This window comes from Antechinus flavipes, chromosome 1 (assembly GCF_016432865.1).
Source record: "Antechinus flavipes isolate AdamAnt ecotype Samford, QLD, Australia chromosome 1, AdamAnt_v2, whole genome shotgun sequence".
In the NCBI taxonomy this organism is placed as follows: domain Eukaryota; kingdom Metazoa; phylum Chordata; class Mammalia; order Dasyuromorphia; family Dasyuridae; genus Antechinus; species Antechinus flavipes.
In genome coordinates, this window is record NC_067398.1 from 135688888 (window position 1) to 135707982 (window position 19095).

Genomic DNA, 19095 nt, shown 5'->3' on the forward strand with positions numbered 1-19095 from the left:
ATCAAATTGGTTTTAGGGTGACAATCTTTTCTACCATGGCAACTCAAGAAGACAATCTTTTAAAACAGAAGTTTTGATCTACTTTCAATGTAGGGAGATCTGGTATGAAGCTTTTTCTCATCTCCCCAGTTAGTCCCCTCACCCACTCCAATTATTTTGTATTATTTTGCACATATTTCATACACACACACACACACATATATGTTGTCTCTCTCCCTTGCCCTGCCCTGCCTCCAATGTAAGCTTCTTGAGGGGGAAGTAATGGTTTCATTTTTAGCTTTGTGTTCCCAGTTCCTAGCTTGGTTTCTGGAACAAAGTAGATCCTCAATAAAGGCTTGATGAATACAACTGAATTAGCCTGAAGGCCATCTTCTTTGAAAGATAGCTGTACATGACTTTTGTTCCTTCTCAACCCTGGATACCATTGAAGGTAGTGAGGCAAGGGAAGGGGAGAAGAGGGGAGCAAGCACTTACTAAACATCTACTATATGCAGGCATTGTGCTAAGCACTTATAATATCATTTTCTTTGATTTCTATGAGATCTTGGATTCATTGACAAATGGAATTGATATTTGATATGGTGTGAAGAACATTTGGACCTCAGACTGCAACCCCTTACACTCAAAATATCTATTCAGAAAGTCTATTGATGATGCCAGGCATTCTGTCACTAAGGATTTTATGCTTTGGGTAGACATTACCATCTGTTAAAATAGAACTACTTTTGGAATCTTGATGTGGCAAGAAAACACATGACATGAATTCAAGTACCAGACCTACCATTTAATAGCTATGTGCTCTCAGAAAACTTATTTAACTTCCTTGAACTTTAGTTTCCTCATCTGTAACATTAGGTTAATAATGTGTCCTTTACATATCTCTTGGTGTTATTATAAGTTATTATCTTGGTTATGATAAAATAAAGTTTTTATAATTAGATGAGTTTTTATAATCATGGAAGTCCATTAACACCTTAGTGAAAATCAGGAGACTAAGTCCATACCAACAGTTTTTTCATAAAAGCAACAAAGAAGAAAGACACCTATTTCCAAGAAAGAATGGAGGTCATGGGGAATTTTGTAGTGGTTTTCAGAGAGAGTATTATATTTGTATTTTTACAGTGTAACATGTAAAAGCTACATATGCACAAAGTGTAAGTTAGCCTCCTTGATTCAAAATCTTATAAAAATGGACAACAAAAACTATTTTTACATAATTGAAAAAATAAAATACTATTGAAAATTTTTAAAAATAGATGTTTACTTAATTTGGATAGTATTATCAAGTTCTGCATAAAATTTCCCAATTTCCTAGTCTTCTATAATTGATGTCAGTACTTAAGTTGAAATTATTTTCCTAGTGTTCTTCCAAGTATCTCTCATGAGTATTGTAATACAAAAGATTTAAATATTCCCTAAGATGATGATCATTGTTACCTTTAAATATAAGATAAAAACAATTCTACCTATAGCTTTATTTAATATTTAACTGTAACTTCTTTTTGTTCTCTGGTTTAATTCATATTAAGGATATCAAAAGTGACATATTATTTAGTTCCTCCCAGTGAATGGCCACTTACTAATCACTCAACATTGATCCCATATTTAGAGTTCCACGAGCCTAAGTAATGTTATTTAATCATCTTAAAAGTTGTTTTTATCTTACTCTGAACTTGTAATTTCACTGATATATAAAGTTCCTTCCAACAAACAGTTCATCTATAAATTCTAGTTTTAGAAACTTTAGAAAAGGGACATTGATAGATTAAGTAACTTAAGCACAATCACAAAGAGTATAGGTCTGAAAGGCAGGATTTGAATCTAGATGATCTCATACTTCCTCATTTAATAGTGTATCTACTCACTAGTCACTGAATAAGGAACTCCTGTTCAGCATATCAGTTGTTATTCAATCATCTCTTTTTAAAAATAAATTTTATTCATATCTTTTTATAAAAATTGTATCACCTTAATTTTCAGTTATAGAAGTTTCTAGGTAGCACAGTCTTGAGTCAGGAAGATCTGAGTTCAGATCCAACTTCAAACAATTACTAGCTTTGTGATCCTGACCAGGTTACTTACCCTTTGTCTCAGTTTCCTCAACTATAAAATGAGGATAGTAATAACACTTACCTCCTAGGATTGTTGTAAGAATTTGTTGTGGTTATTGTTAAGTCATTTCAATCATGTCCTATTCTTCAAGAGTCCATTTGGAGTTTTCTTAGCAAAAATACTAAGTGGTTTGCCATTTCCCTGTCCATCTCATTTTATGGAAGGGAACTGGGGCAAACATGGTTAAGTAACTTGTCCAGAGTCACACAGCTAGTAAGTGTCTGGGGCTATATATAAACTCAGGAAGTTGGGTCTTCCTGATCTCAGGTCTGGCACTCTATTCACTATGCCACCCAGTTGTCCATTGTGAAATTAAATAAGATAATATCTGTAAATTATTTAATACAATGCCTTAAACATAATAGGCACTTAATGTGGATATTTGCTTTGTTGCTTCTTTCCTTTTCCCCCAATGTATCCCTCCCAATTAGTGTTTCCCTCTCAGAAATACATTTTTATAACAAAGAATAAAAAAGAGAAAAATATTCAACCTGACAAAACTAACACACAACTATTATTCCACACCATGGTGTCCGCCTCTGCAAAGACATAAGGGAGGTCCTTTTTTATACTTCTTGGGGGTGGGGAGGGTAACCTTAATGATTTTAAGTTCATAACATTCAGTTTTGCTTATTTTTGTTCTTTCCATTTACACTATGTATATTCTTTTCTTGTTTTTGTTTACATAACTCTTAACAGACTTCTTTTTTTCATCATAATTTTCATTTCTAAAAGTACATCAGCATTACATTACATTCACGTACCACAATTTGTTTAATTATTCCTTAATCAATGAGCACCTATTTACTTCTTCTCCCAAAGGGCTTCAATAAATATTTGGTATTTGTGAATATGTGAATTATATGAATATTATTTTTATTGTTTACCTTCTTGATGCATATAAACATAGCAATGAGAATTTTGGATCAAAAGGTATTGACTTTTTAGTTCATGTATTTGCATAATTCAACATTGCTTTCCAGAATTAGTGGATCAATTGACACTTTCACCAAGAAGGTTATATTATTCTTTTGTGGAGTACAGGTCTAATAGTGGTAAATCTAAACCAAATAACATGCATTTTTTGTAACTATCTTTTTATTCCAAATTGTTTTCTTTGATGGTTATATACATCACAGGTCCATCAACAGTGCTTAATGTTCCAGTTTCCCACATCTCATCCAACATTGATTATTTTCTCTTTTTGTTCCTCGATGATTTGCAAATGCGAGGTGGATTTTCAGAAGTGCTTTAATTTTTATTTTTCCAATTACTAGGGCAAATAGTGCAAACTTCTCTATGTACAAAGATTTTCATAGCAGCTTTTTTTATGGTGGCAAAAAAAAAAAGGGGGAAACTAAAGGGAAGTCCATCAACAGAGGAATGTTTGAATAGGTTATGTTATATGAATAAGATGAAGTAGTTAAGTGCTGTTGCAATTGAGGAAATAGATGATTTCAAAGAAATATTGAAAAATTTATACTAACTGATACAAAATGAAGTAAGCAGAACCAGAAAAATTATTTATATAACATCAATATTATAAAAATGAATGATTTTGAGCTCTTTTGTAAACCAACAAAGAATGAGAACTCAGCAAAAACATTTTAAAGAGAAAAGATTTCAAAAGATGTAAGAAGTACACTAAACCATCTAAACATACCAATCACTTTTTATTAGAGGTGATAGATTTACAATGCAGAATGAGACATATGTATCTTTTTAAAAATACAGCCTTTGAGGGGGATTTCTTTTGCTTGACTATGCATACTTGTTACAAGGAATTTGTTTTTCTTTTCTCCTTCCTTTCAATAAGGTGTGAAGTGGGAGGAAGAGAGAATAGTTTTCTGTTAATTAAAGAAAACAATTTTAAAAACTAGAGAGGTGAGGAGGTGCAACAGGGAGAATTTTAGAAGAGATCATGATCTTGTTAGTTTTATGTTCTATTTTGTTAAAATAGACCTCTCAAGGAATAGGGGTAATTTACAAATTTTATAATACAGAAAAAAGAAAGAAAGAAAGAAATGAAATGAAATACATTAATGTATTGGCCAACCCACAACAAGTCTAAACAATGACTTTCTCCACCTTTTATCATCTTCAATTTGCTTACTCCTGAGTAAAATCTCAGAGTTATTTTGATTTGCATTTGTATTATTAGTAGTAATTTGGAGTAAAGTCTCATTTTTAATAGTTTGCTGTTCTTTTTGAGACTGTTGATATCCCAACTTGTCTGTTGGGGAATGGCTTTGGGATTTATATTTTTTTCTGATAATTGTCCATATATCTAAGATCTTAGATACAACTCAAATATTTGATATAAAGATTTTAGCTTAGGCTACTGATTCCCTTCTTATCCTAATTGCATTAGTTTTGTTCATTCAAAAACTTTTCAAATTCATTTTTTTTTATCTTTTGTGATAATTCCTATCATTTGTTAGTTAAGAATTCACTCTTTTGTGATAATTATGAAAGGTATCTGATAGTGTTCTCTTCTCTTTTTTTTCTTTTAATCCTTGGACCTTTAATACTTAAATCATTTATCCATTTTTAAAAATTGCAATATGTGGTATAAGTGGCTAATCTAAAACTAACTTCTAGCAGATTGCTTTCTAGTTTTCCCAAAACTTATTGTGAAGTAGGAATTTTTCCCCAGGTAATTTATGTTTGGGATTTATTGAATCAAGCCCAATTTTACTTGATATATTTATCTAGTGTGCTCTTCAAATCTCTTTAAAGCCATTATTTTATAATCTAATTTGAGCTCTAGGAGTGCCATTATTCCTTCATTCCTATAAATTAATTTAGGTAATAATGTCATTTTTATTACATTGTTATGATCTAGCTGCAAACATTGAATAACTTTTTAGTTATTCAACTCACTATTTCTTTAAAATGCATTTTGTAGTTTTATATAAATATATTTTGAGTGTGTTTTGATAGACCAACTCTAAAGATATTTTATTCATTTTGTAATTTTTTGGAATAGAATTTATTTCTCCTATTTCCTCTTGGACTTTCTTATTGCCATGTAGAGATATTGTTCACTTTTGTAAGTTTGTTTTGTGTCCAGTTTTGTTTTGTTTTGTTTTGTTTATAAGGGCATCTCATTAAAATCATGGTCTAGAATGTCAGGTGTCAAAGTCAAACTCACCTTGACTAATCTTAAAAAAAAAAAAAAAAGAATAAATGTTTTTAAACTATAGTGTGTCATCTTTCTTCTTAGTTTTTCAAAAATGACTGAGAATAACTTGACATAGATGACATGTTTATTCAATTTTCATGTAACATTTCAAGAGACAATTAATACATACAATGACAAAATATAAGGATACTGTCTGAGGGTTGGTATTTTCATTAGCTGTTTCCCATACTTGGAATGCCCATTGCTTTCTCTGACATCCTCTAAATTACAGCTAAAATCCCATCTTTTATAGGAAACTTTTCCCAACATCTTTTAATTTTAGTGACTTCCCTGTTTTAATTATTTTCTATTTATTCTTTATATCTTGTTTGTATATATTTGCTTTCTTGTTATCTTCCACATTAAACTGTTGCTCCTTGAGAGTAGGAGCTATCTTTTGTCTGGTTTTGTTTGTTTTGTTTTCTTTTGGTGTTCCAGTATTTAACGCAGTGTTTGACACATAGGCATTTAACAAATGGTTTTTGATTGACTGCAATGCAGTGCTAGACTTGCAATCAGAAAGATCTGAGTTCAAATCCTACCTGCCTCAGACATTTCATAGCTATGTGAGACTGGAAAAATCTCTTAGTTGCTATGTACCTTAGTTTCTTTATTTGTAAAATGAGGATGATTATAAAATTCACCTTCCAGAATTGTTGTGAAAATCAAGTGAAATAAAAGTTGTAAAGCACTTTGCAGATCTTAAAGATTTATATAAATGATAGCTATCATAATAGGGGTTATAAAAGTTCTTGGTAAGTTTATGAAAAACTGAATCTAGGATGTGAGGGCTTGTAAGATGTTAAAAAAAAAATCCACTGCAAAAACCCAAATTTGAGGTGTCAAGATTAGGTGATGGTTTGCATGAAAGCTCAAGGGTTTTAGTACATTGCATTAACAGAGGCTTAATGTTTAAATGGGGATTGCCACATTGTGTCTGCCCTAGTCAGTCACATGTTTGATTCTGAGCACTACATTAAGAAAAAAACTATATTCATAAATATATATAAATCCACCTTCTGTTATATTCCCCCAATTGAGAATGACCAAAAAAAAAAAAAAAATCCCTGTAACAAACACATTAAGCAAAACAAATTTTCACATTATCCTTGTCTCAAGAAGAAAGTATGTTTCATCCGGCCTCTGAGTCCTTTACCTCTCTTTCAGGAGGTGGATACCATGTTTTGCTATTAGTCCCTTGGGTAATGGTTGGTTGCCCTGATCAGAGTTTTTAAGTTTTTCAAAGTTGTTTGTCTTTATCATATTATTGTCATTAGGTAAATTGTTCTCCTGGTTCTGCTTATTTCACTTTGTATCTGTTCATATAATCTTTTTAGGTTTCTCTGAAGCCATTCTATTCATCCTCTCTATAGCCCAATAGTATTCCATTACATTTATATAACATAACTTCTTTAGCCATTCTCCAGTTTATAAGCATTTCCTCAAATCCTCAGAATTACCATTTCAGAGCAAATACTATAAATATTTTTTGTGCATTCTTAGGTAAAGTTTATTTTTCCCCTTCTTTCTTTTCCCTCCTATTTGTCTTTTGGCTGAAATATTTTTTGTATCCAGTCAATTCAGATGAAAATTTAAGGTTCAAGTATCAGCTACTTCCCCCAAACCTTTCCTCTTCATTTGTATTCACATTTATCTATACACAATGATTATGAGATAATTCCTTCTTACTTGCCTTTGCTCTCTCCTTCCCCACCTAGTGTAGTTCTCTTCCCCTCTTTTCATTCTTCTAAAATCAAGACATAATAGAACCACTCCCAGGCCTTGTCTAATTACACTCTTTGATGATATCTTATAATGAAGTTTAGAAGGGACATGCTCATCTTATTCTTATTTAATCCTTTATCATTCATTCTTCACACCTCTAATCTTTTCATGCAAAATCCTTATTAAGTCCTTTATTTCATTACAGATTCTCCCTCTATAGTATTATGCTCAGTTTTATAAGGCATGTTGTTTTGACTCTAATTCTAGATCCCTGTGACTTCTGGAATATTATATTCTAATATGACCACTTCTTTATAGTGGAGGCTACTAATTGTGTGTGATTGTTACTATGACACCCCTGTACTTGAATTCTTTCTTTCTGGCTATTTCAAATAGTTTTTCTTTAACTTAGAAGCTCTGGAATTTGGCTATCATGTTCCTGGAATTTTCATTTTGCATTTTTTAAAAAGGAAGTTAACTGTGGATTTTTTCTATTTCTACTTTGCCCTCTAGTTCCAAGAGATCTGAGTAGTTTTCTTTTAAAATTTCTTGAAATATGAGAGTTAGGTTCTTGATGGTCAGGTAGCATAGGAATTCTTAATCTTCCCCCCTCCCTAAAGTCAGTTATTTTTGCTGATATAGCTTACATTTTCTCTAAGCTTTTTTTTCTTCCTTCTTTTGCTTTTCCTATTGTTTTGTGGAGTCTTTGGCTTCTATTTTGGTCCATTTTAATTTTCAGAGAGGTCCTTGTTTGAGCAAGATTTTGTACCTGTAGTGCCAAACACAATTTTCCCCCCAATTTTTTCTTCCATTGTTCTCATTTCTTTTCCAACTTTTTTTCTTCTAGAACTCTCATTTCATAGACAAAAACATTGGTCAACTCTTGTAAACTCTTGCTTGCTCTCTGCAAGGAATTCTAACTGAATTTGCTGTGTGTGTGTGTGTGTGTGTGTGTCTGTGTTTGAGCCTTTGCTTGAGGATATTTTGGAATCATTCTCTTTTTCTGAATTTATTTCTCAAATGTCATTGTCATCATAATAGCTTTTTATGGTAGGATTCTTGTTGTTTGTTGTTGTTGTTGTTTATCCCAGCCTTCTCTGGGATTCCAGATTTGAGAAGCAGGCTGTTCACTTCTGGAGGAAAGTTATGGTCTGGTCTTTTTGCTGCTTTAGGGATTTTCAAATGTTGAATTATTTCATGATCTCGGACAGCTTAGAATAAGTATCTCCAAGTTTTCGGTACTCCCTAAGTGGTTTGATCCAGATGAAAGTCTAAGTATTATCCATCTTGTCTTCTGATTTGCAAATAGCTGAGATGGGTTTGGGTCTTTAAAAAGTGGTTCTTAGTAGACTCATCCACTAACTTCTAGCTAGAAAGTCTTCCTGGGTTAGAGTGACAGACCTAAAAATTTCTTTTTGTTCTGGTATTCTTGCCTTGGTTATTCTTCTAAAGATTTCAGAATGAGCAAGAAGCTAAAACTGAGAGCCTGCAGTTACTAGGGTCTGAACAATGTAAAAACCACGAGCTTCTGAATCTGCTCCTAGCTAAGTACATTGCTTAGACTTGCAGGGGTCCTCAAACTACAGCCTGCGGGCCAGATGCAGCAGTTGAGGACGTTTATCCCCCTCACCCAGGGCTATGAAGTTTCTTTATTTAAAGGCCCACAAAACAATGTTTTTGTTTTTACTATATTCTGGCCCTCCAACAATCTGAGGAACAGTGAACTGGCCCCCTATTTCAAAAGTTTGAGAACCCCTGGTAGAGTCTGAGACTACCCCATACCCTAAAATGCCATTCCTGGGTGCAAATACTCTTCTCAATCTACCCTAGATCTTGATTTCAACCTGGATAGGAGACAACAAAGCTACCAGTTGGCATGTTTCTGTTGAGATGCTCTAGTATGGGTCTAGGAATGCCCTGGTATGAGTGTGGAACCTCTGCTTGCACTCATATGCTGCCCTAAATTTCTCTGAGTAGTGTACTCTTGGCCAAACCCTATCCCCAGTAATCACACATCTATCTTTCTCCCTATGCTGTGTCAGGGAAAAAAAAATGTCCCTTTTTCTTGGATTTCTTTATCAGAATTTGTTCTAGTATATTTCCCAGATTTGTCTGGAGGAGTTTTTCTGTAGAAGTCCGTTGAATTTTTTCCTGAAACACCGCCATTGTGACTCTGCTTTACTTGGGCAATTCATTTGCAGAACACTCATAGATTGGAGCATATCCAGTGGACAACAATCAGGGCAGTGAAAGAATTAGAAACCATTACATGAGAGTAATCACTGGGGGGGGGGGGGGGGAGGTAAATGTTTAACCTGAAGAAGACAAGTCAGGAAGAGACATGATAATTAACTAGTTGCCATCAAGTATTTGAATGGTTGCCATGTGGAAAACACATTAGACTTGTTCTCTATGGTTCCAGAGGGCAGAACCAAAGGCACAAGGTAAAAGCTACAAGGAAATAAATTTCCCCTGACATAAGGGTAAAACTTCCATAAAATCAAAGGTATCTAAAAAGTGGAGGTAGAATAGACTTCCTGAGGTAGGAGCACATTCCCCCTCACTTGAATTAGGTAAGTAAATAAATAAGAAGAGGCTGTATGATCTCTTTTTCTGGAAGTTGGAGAGATTTTTGCTTCGATGTTCATTAGACTCATTGACCATAGAAACCTCTCCTAAGTATGTGTAGACATTCTGTAACTCTTTAAAATTGGCTAAATAAATATTGAAAAGAAGGATCATTGATTTACTAGAAAGAATTTAAAAAAAAAAACTATTAAATTCAACCACTACCTCTTTGACTCTTTAACTTTTATGGGATCTTGGGACTCCTGTGCTCATTGCAAGCAGTGAAGAGAGTATAATCTCCAATCCTGGAAGTTTCAGAAAGTTGGGGAGAGTAAGACTAAGAATCTTGGAGCTGAGTGCAGGTCAGGTTTCTCAGTTTACACAGAATCAAGGCCTTGGAATGTAAGAAGTCTTTCTGAAGAAAACCATTGGATTCTTCACTCTTTGGAAACTGAGCTGAGGATTCATCCAGCAACAAAGACAAATTTGGACATAAATTTGATTGGATTTAAGCTATGTAGAAATGAAGATAAGTTGAGCTTACTCCTTTTCACCACTTCATTCCAAACATTCATGTTTTAGAGAGAAAGTATGCTTTAGAGTTATTGGGAAAAATGTTCATATTTTTATTCTGGTTATGCCTTTGAAGAAAATATCTTTTCATAAAAGCTAATCAATAAAATGGAATTGGGTTGCAAATCACTGACTCTTAGCAATGAGAGGAACATAACCAGTGGGGGTTGGGGCCAAGGCAGTAAAGCAAAAACCACTTTAAGCCCTTCAAAGTGCTCTGAAATCCTAAAGTAAAATTATAATCTAGAGAAAATTAATCAGAACATACCACCCTACATGATAGAATATACTCCAGGCTAATTGAAGAGAAACTTTTGTAAATACTGGACTTACTATGTCATTTTAGTAAAAATCTTTCCTAAGAGATAATTGTATCTACTGGCATATTATTAACAGGACCTAAACTGGTGGAGGATCATGACCTGTCATAGTAAGAGATTAGATCCACAGATCACATACTAAAACATGAGAGTAGTAGCTGCCTTCTTGGGCTCCAACTCATGAGTGAGAGATTACAAGCTGGGACAGTAAGGGGGAGGGGGTGGAGGACAGTGTTTCTAAATTGAAGTAGTTGTACTAGATAGTCTCTAAGGCCCCTTCTACTTATAACATTCTATGACTCTATGAAACCATGAAACTTAGCCAAAGTAACTTAAGAACTAGGGACTGAGGAGACATTTTTCTTTCCACATAAGGATGTTTTTGGTTAGTGATCAGACTACCTAAGTCAATAATGAAATGGAGTTATGAATATAAAATAAATAACAGCTCCCACTGCCCTTCCAATCTGTCTACATTTAAAGGTCTAACATTGGAACCAGCTGTGTAAATTGATTTTAAAATAAAAACAGTTCAACCACCTACACCCCAAACTACCTACCTGTCAGTTCCTTCATGCTCTATTGTATGGGAGTGGAAGATTGGCTGAGTGATTCTCTGTTGGATATATGGGGCTGAGAAAGAAGTCAAAGTAGTCATAAAAGCCTTTAATTTGCTGCTGCTTTCTGAGTCTTGTATCTGGAACATTTGTAAACACACAAAGAACAAGCAATTATCCAATAAAGTTGTATTTTATGTTTGCAAATTATGATAAAAAATCACTACAAGTCTAGAAAATCAAGATGATGTAAAAATAAAAATGGGGGAAAGAGATAGGGCTAGACCTATGACTGCATTTATACAAGGAACTCCCAGAAAAGGAGTCCCCTATAATACAGGTTAGCACTCTTTTCTGCAACTTAATCATCCCTCTTTCCTCCATCCCCTCTTCCTTCCTTCTTTCTTCCTCTCTCTCCTCTTCTTTTCTTCTTTCCTTCCTCCCTCCCTCCCTTCCTTCCTTCTTTCCCTCTTTTCCTTTTTGTTCCTTCCTTCATTCTTTCCTTCCTTTCTTCCTTCATCTCTTTTTTCTTTCTTTTCTTCTTTCCTTCTTTTTCTCTTCTGTATCACTCATTGAATTCTTTCACACAACACTCTCATTCATGCTATTGTTTTTTTCTTCTCCACAAAATACAATGACTCACTGCTCTAGTACAACCATTGAATAAATTCTTCCACATCACTTCAATTTATGAATTGCCAAACACTTGCTACTCATGACTCAGTACTGAAGGCTCTGAGTTCATACAGTTCATGTTAAATCTGAGGATTTTTCACAAATTACTCAATTTGATTGATGATCCCACTCAAGGTGTCCCATAGGAGCATTATGAGTTGGCTTATTTTGTCCTCACCCATGCCTGAAACATAATTTGGCTTGTGTTTTTTCCAAAAGGAAAAGAGCCATGCAAGTATTCAGGTTAAATAAGATATAAAATAAGAAGATATAAAATAAAAGATAAGCTTCATTTCATCGGACAAAACTACTAAGCATGTGAATAGTCAAGTCAACCCTCATTTCCTCTTATGTAAACCTTCTTACTAGGGAACTAAGTCTTATAGACTTATAGTATTACCTATACTGAGGGTCCATTTTTGAACACAATCTTTGCAGGAACATTGACAATAATCTCCAGACTTATAATCATACCCTGTTTGGATTTTCCAACATGGTCAGAGTAGCTAGAGATTTGAGTAATCTTTGTTTCCAAGAAAGGACCCATGCAGTCCATTTCTGCAATCAAAATTGCTATTTTGAACAGATACTACAAATGAACTATGTGCTGGGTCAAAAGTTGAACAGCAGAGGAGATTAAGTTTGATTGTATTTAGGAAACTAGTTTTTAATTGTCTTAAATGGTTCTCTAAAATGAGTAACCTTTTACTCATATTGGACATATTGGTATGTCTGTAGACTGCACTGATCATTCTGCTCCAAAAAGTAAAGGAGTTAGAGTCAACAGAGTCAACCCTCTCCTTTGAACCCACACATTTCACATAACTCACGGTACCAGTGAATGGAAAGAGCTTGGCATTTTTCTCTATCTGTCACTGTCACTGCTGCCATCCTTGAGGTCCATCCTTTGAATTGATACATGGATATCCTATGTCTGCCATCCCTACTGGAGATCCAAGTCGATTTTCTCTGGATAGTTGTTCTTTCTGATCTCTGCATTTCTCTCCAGAAATTATTCTCTCTGTATCTCTTACAGAATGCCTTTTAAAGGCCAAATTTAAAAGAATAAAATCGTTAAAAGGACGAATGTTGGAGGGGATGTGGGAAACTGGGACACTGATACATTGTTGGTAGAGTTGTAAATAGATCCAACCATTCTGGAGAGCAATTTGGAACTATACTCAAAAATTTGTCAAAATGTGTAAACTATAGTAACAGTATTACTACTGGGCTTATATCCCAAAGAGATTTTAAAGAAGGGAAAGGGACATGTATGTGCAAAATTATTTTAAATAAATGGCTTTCATTTTAGAGAACCATTTAAGACAATTAAAAACTAGTTTCCTAAATACAATCAAACTTAATCTCCTCTGCTGTTCAACTTTTGACCCAGCACATAGTTCATTTGTAATATCTGTTCAAAATATCAATATGCTAATGGACTAACTCCATAGGCTTCTGTTATCCACTTTACTGTATGAATGATTAGCCTGATCTCTTTCTAATCACTACATAGTACATTGAGGAAACTTTGCAGTGTCCCAACTTATGCAATTTGTATGTCATCTGTGATTAGGAGATTTTAAGGAGAACTTCATCATTAATAGGTTTTTCTTTGATGTGGATTATATGTAGGGCAGCTTCACTGACACTAGGAGATACCACAGATAATTCCTTCCTTTAAGATATGCTCAGGGCTGACTTAAAGGACTGCTCATCAAAAGCATAGTTAATTCTTTGATACATTCTTGCACAATTTACCATATATGTGGTAGGCACTTAATATGAAGAAAAGCTTTTAATATTTCATTTTTGTTTTCTGAATCCAGCAAAAAAAGAAAGGTAGGAAATTATTAACATATCAGACATGTCCTAGAAACAATGGGGCTCATTAATAAACAAGGTACTTCACTTAATGCTCTGGAATATTTAATAATTACATATAACAAAAGCTTTTGGGGCATTATTTGACTCTTAGATCTCCTCCAGTCTCTCAAAGCCAATGCTATAAAAGCATTCAACCATACCCAATTCTTCTTTTAAATTAAGGGATTAATATGGGAATCTGAAACTAAATATATTTGATAAAAAACTTGATCTATTTTTAAAAATGGAAGTAAGGATAATTCAGAGGGAAAAAGGATAAATTATCCTATGCCTCCAAGTTCACATTTGTGGGCATTAAGCAAGGAAGAGTTTGGTAGTCAATGAGATTTATAAGTGCTATTTAAAAGACAAACACTAAAATTTCCAATTCAGTCTGTGAAAGTCTGAAGTTACAGGCTTAGCCATTGTCTTTTCTAAAAAAAAACCCTTTGCAATGGTCTTTACTGGTGAAGCTTATCCTTATTGTAACTGGCATCTTTTCCCTTCACAGACTAAGCAGTCATCTGGGGCTGTCAGTTCTAATTCTACCTGACCCACTAACTAACCTTGTGATGGTGGTGGGGCAGATCCTGTGACCTCTCTTTGTTTCCTCATCTGTAAAATGAGATAAATAATTCAGGCACAAACTCACATGATGCTCTGAGGATTATTGATTGATTTTTTTCTTATAGCTGGATCTCATAACATTAGGCACCTGGGAACACAATAACTTTAAGATGCAGGGTTTTCTTTTTTAAAAAATACAGAAATGTTAGAATCATCTACATATATATGTGTTTATATTCCCTGTGCATATTCTTTTCCTATGGAATGAAATATCTATTGTCACATGCAACATATATGTTTGTAATTGATATCTTATATATTATTATATAATAATATATGTATCATTATATGATATGTATGCATGTATATGTGTGTGTGTGACAATGTTACACATGACAATAGATGTTTCATTCCACAGGGAATGAAGATAGAAGCCTCTTAGGAATAGGTTCTGCCCTTCAGTTCTGAGATTTTTTTAAAATAACAACTCACTTTTACGCATTGTTACAATGTGCCTAAAGTGCTTTCCTCAAAATAATCTGGTGATATAGTAGTTTAAGCAGCATTATTTCCATTTCATAGGTAATAAAATAATGGTTTAGGGATGATTTCCAAGCTCCCAATGATAGAGGGTAGATCTAATTCCAAGTCCAATGGTCTTTTTCATTCTGTAAGATTTCATCACGCTTGGTACTTCATCCCATCACTATTCTCTGCCTCTGTGACCATGAACTCTAAATCTCCATTTAAGGAGAGAGTCCAACTCAGACATAGCCTTACTTTTCATCTGGTTATATTACTGTGCAATTTCTCTGATTGATTTCTCCCCATGCCCACTTGGGTACCCCCCCCCTCCCCAACCATGGTCACTTTTCAGTTCCTGTGTCTTATCATTCCCCATTAGATTGTAAGTTCCTTGAGGACAGAGACTCTTTCTTTTTTCTTATTTGCTTCCTTAGTGCTTAGCACAATTCATGCTTAATAAACTTTTTATTAACTATTGACAATGGTATGTTACTTTTCAATTTTGGAAACCAAAGCAATGATGGATTTATGCTGCTAATATCACAGGATTGTTCTCTCAGGAGAAATAACATTGGAAATTTTGAAATAGCATATAAATATGTGTGAGGATGTTGTATGGACCAGCAGAAGAGTACTAGCTCTGGAATCAAAGGATTTGGGTTCATGGCCTACTTCTCATACATACAACTGATACAATTCTGGGCAAATCATTTAACTTTTCCCAATCTATAAAATTAAGAAGTTGAACAAGATGGTCTCTGAGGTCCTTCTTAGTTCTATATCTATGTTCTGCTATATTCTTTGATCGTGATGATGATAAAGATGAGGGTGATGACGATCCTTGCCTAAGCAGAATCCACCAGTAGAGTTCTTGGACTAACACCTCATGTGCTAAAAGTTTTAGTTTCAGGTGACCTTTGGAGTCAAGAGCAAGTGAAGCTTCAGGACAAACTTTTTCCTGGCATGCAAACCCCAGAACCATTCATGGACATTCCAGTTAAAATCAAGTAACTTTTCAGCTGAATTTATAGTTTTAATTATATCATTCCAGTGTTCCAAAACCTTTGTCTCTTAAAACAGGTCCAAACTCCTTAGCCTAACCTTTAAATCCTTCTAAAATCCATAACCTTCTACCTTTTGACTTATATCTTATACTTTTTGATTCAATGTAATTTACACTGCAGTCAAATTAACATTTTCAAACACACATAATCCTTCTTACTCCTCCACTCTCCATTCCTTGGCCATTTATTAAAATACTACCTATCTTATAAATCATAGTTTAAAGGCTCTTTTTTCATTGTAGCCTTAATGCCCAAATCAATCCACCAGAGCTATTCCCTTCATCCTGTGAACACAGCTTCTTTACCATAAGAATCTGCACTTAGCATATTGTATCCTCTGTTTTGCTTTAATTATTTGCTTTAATTGAGTAAGGTTAGTAGATACTTGATAAGAGTTTGTTAAATAAACAAAAAGATAAATGTATAAATCTTTGGTTCATAAGTACTTATAGGAAAACTTTCAAGACCTGCATCACCTCAGGGGTAATTTTGTCATCCAATCTCATTTCTAGGAAAAGTAAACCAGTATCTGGTATAAGGAGTGTGTGTGTGATCTATGATAAGAAGTTTTCTCTCTTAGGTCAATTGACCATTTTTCTTCTGTGATTTAGTTCAGTTCAATTAAAATTCACTTCAATCTACTAAACAATTGCTAAGCACCTAATATATACATGAAATTAGGATGGACACTGGGAATTTAAGAGCAAAAATAAAAAATGGGACAGACTCTGCACTCAAAGAGCTTTGGGAATTTACCTTTACACATAAATTTTACAAAGAAAAGTCAGATGACTTTTGTTGGCGTTTGCAGCCAATCTCTGTTTCCCTCCCTTCCCTAAGCCCAATGGAGGCATTTTCTTTAATCCATGCTTTCTATAATTTCATCCATAGCTACCAAAAACTTACTTGAGCATGTCCTGCACACTCTTATACCAAATAACACTAACAACAGTGAGGAATTGTAAACTGGATCAATAATTTCAAATTCAGTTTCAATCTAAACTCCCCTCTTTCACCAAGATGATGCCAAGTTTATTGGTTTTTGTTTTTATTTTTTATTCATCCAAGAAAGGTTATCATAGTTAGTGTTGGCAAGAATGGCTCCCAGTTTTCAGCCAAACTACATCTTTTGGCAGATTTGTTTAGGCTGTTTCTCCAAGTCAAGCTTTTCAGAAGTCACCCAAGGGTTTTTCTATTCACATCCAACTAGATGGCAAACAGAGTTTTGAGATGCTGTTCCTAATATTCTAGAGTGGATACCTTACAAATGAAGAAGCAAACTTTGGATGTTCCTAAAGTTTAGTACCTAGGATCTATATGTAGGTCACTTTAAAAAAAAAAATCAGAGATCGTATTTATTTAGTTATCATCAGATCTCAACTCCATTCTGCCTGGAGAGATGCTGAAATTGTCATTAAAAAACACATCTTGATTTAGTTATAGAACTATTGTCCAGTGAAATTGAGATTCTGTGACCCAGTTCAGAATTGGTCAGAACATTCTTTGGCTAATGGTTGATAAATCTTATAAACCAGTAAAACATTTCTCATCTTGAATAATTAAACTTTGGTAAGTTTGTTAAAGAATTTCGTGTTTGTCTTAATTATCTTTCTTGAAGATGTCAATAATGGTAGAATTTTGTCTATATCAAGAGTCTTGGGGAAATGTGGAGAAAGAATCAGTTGGGGGAAAGAGAAAGGGATCATGAGGAATGTAGTTCTAGCTTCACTGGATGCCAATAGCTCGATGTAAATCCACTGGCAGCTTGTACACCACATCACAGGCCAAATTCTGTTACAGTGAACTCCAAATGACTGTTGGGCTGGAATTTTATTGCATTGAATACTGCTTGCAATAAGCAGGCCATCAGCCAAGGGCATGGACAACTTTTTTGTTATGCCTAGATTTCTATTGTGAGGGTATTTTCTATAACAGGATTTGACATGTAACACAGTTCGCCTAGCAAGTCATGTTCATTTCATTACTGATAATAAGAAAACCTCGATGTTTTGTTTTCCCCTATTTCCGTCTTAGACACTGCCTTGCAAATAAACATCCACTCCTTAATGGATGAGAAATGATTTATGCTGGATGACTAGTAAAGAACATACATTTTATCTTTTATTTGTGTATTTATTTAGGATTCACACCCTGCCTATTTAAATAAAAAAAGACTTGTGCCAACTCAGGTTCTACTTAATTTATTGCCAAGGAAGCTTCTTTTTGGTATATTTGTAAGGTTATCATAAACTTTGGGTCACAGATAGAGCTGGTGGGGAACTTAGATATTATCTAACCCAGTGCATTCTTCTTTTTCTTTTTTTTTTTTTAAATAAGGTTAAGAAACTAAAATGATGCATATAGGCCAGCTGTTAAATACAAGTGAAATATTGTCAAAATTCTTTAGAATTGGGGGAGGGGGGTCCACATTTAGAAATACATATGTAATTAGCTGTGTGAACTAGTTACTTAATCTTGATTGCCTAGCCCCCCCCCCCCAAAAAAAAAGGAAAGGAAAGAAAAGAAAAGAAAAAGAGATACATGCATAGCCTATGTAGCTATTTTGACTTTCTTCTGCTGATAAATTATAGAACATCTCTATGGTTCCAAATGCATATGTACAGTTTTATGGTTCCTAAACCAGTTTCCTGACAATAACCCTGAGAGGTAAATAATGTAACATTATTATCCTCATTTTACAATGAGACAGTATTTGTCTAAGATCACACAGCTAATAATTATAAAAACTTGAAATCACATCTGGTGTGATTCTAAATCCCGTTATCTTTTTCACTTAACAGTTTCTTTCATGGTTAAAGCATTTTGTGCAATATTGTAATTCTTGAATACGATTATCTTATAATATATGCTGTTCTTGTCAGAACATCTAATTTTCTACCAAATAAATTAAAATCTTATGTTTGTTTGTTTGTTTATTTATTCATATATTTTAAATTCCCTAGCTCTGTTAGAGGAACACTGAAGTCTTCCACAATTAATTCTTTAGCATAATTCTTATGTTGTTATTTATATCTTTTTGAGATTTAGTTAAATTTTGTTATCCAGTTGTGAAAAAATACTTATCTGCCACAAATATTTTTTAAATTTTATTTATTAATTATATTAAACATGTAGTTCAAAATCTTCCCTCCCAATTTCTTAGTTCTTATTGAATTTTATAATATTATTTTCCAATAAATTTTCTTCCTCTTTGCTCTTAAAACTTAGATACTAAATAGAAAAAAAAAAAACAAGAAAAAAAAGAAGAAAAACCAATGTTGTTTTCTGCATAGCAGAACATAAGAGAAGATTCAAAATATGAGATAATAGGTTTCCATTTCACAAAAGCTTACATAAGA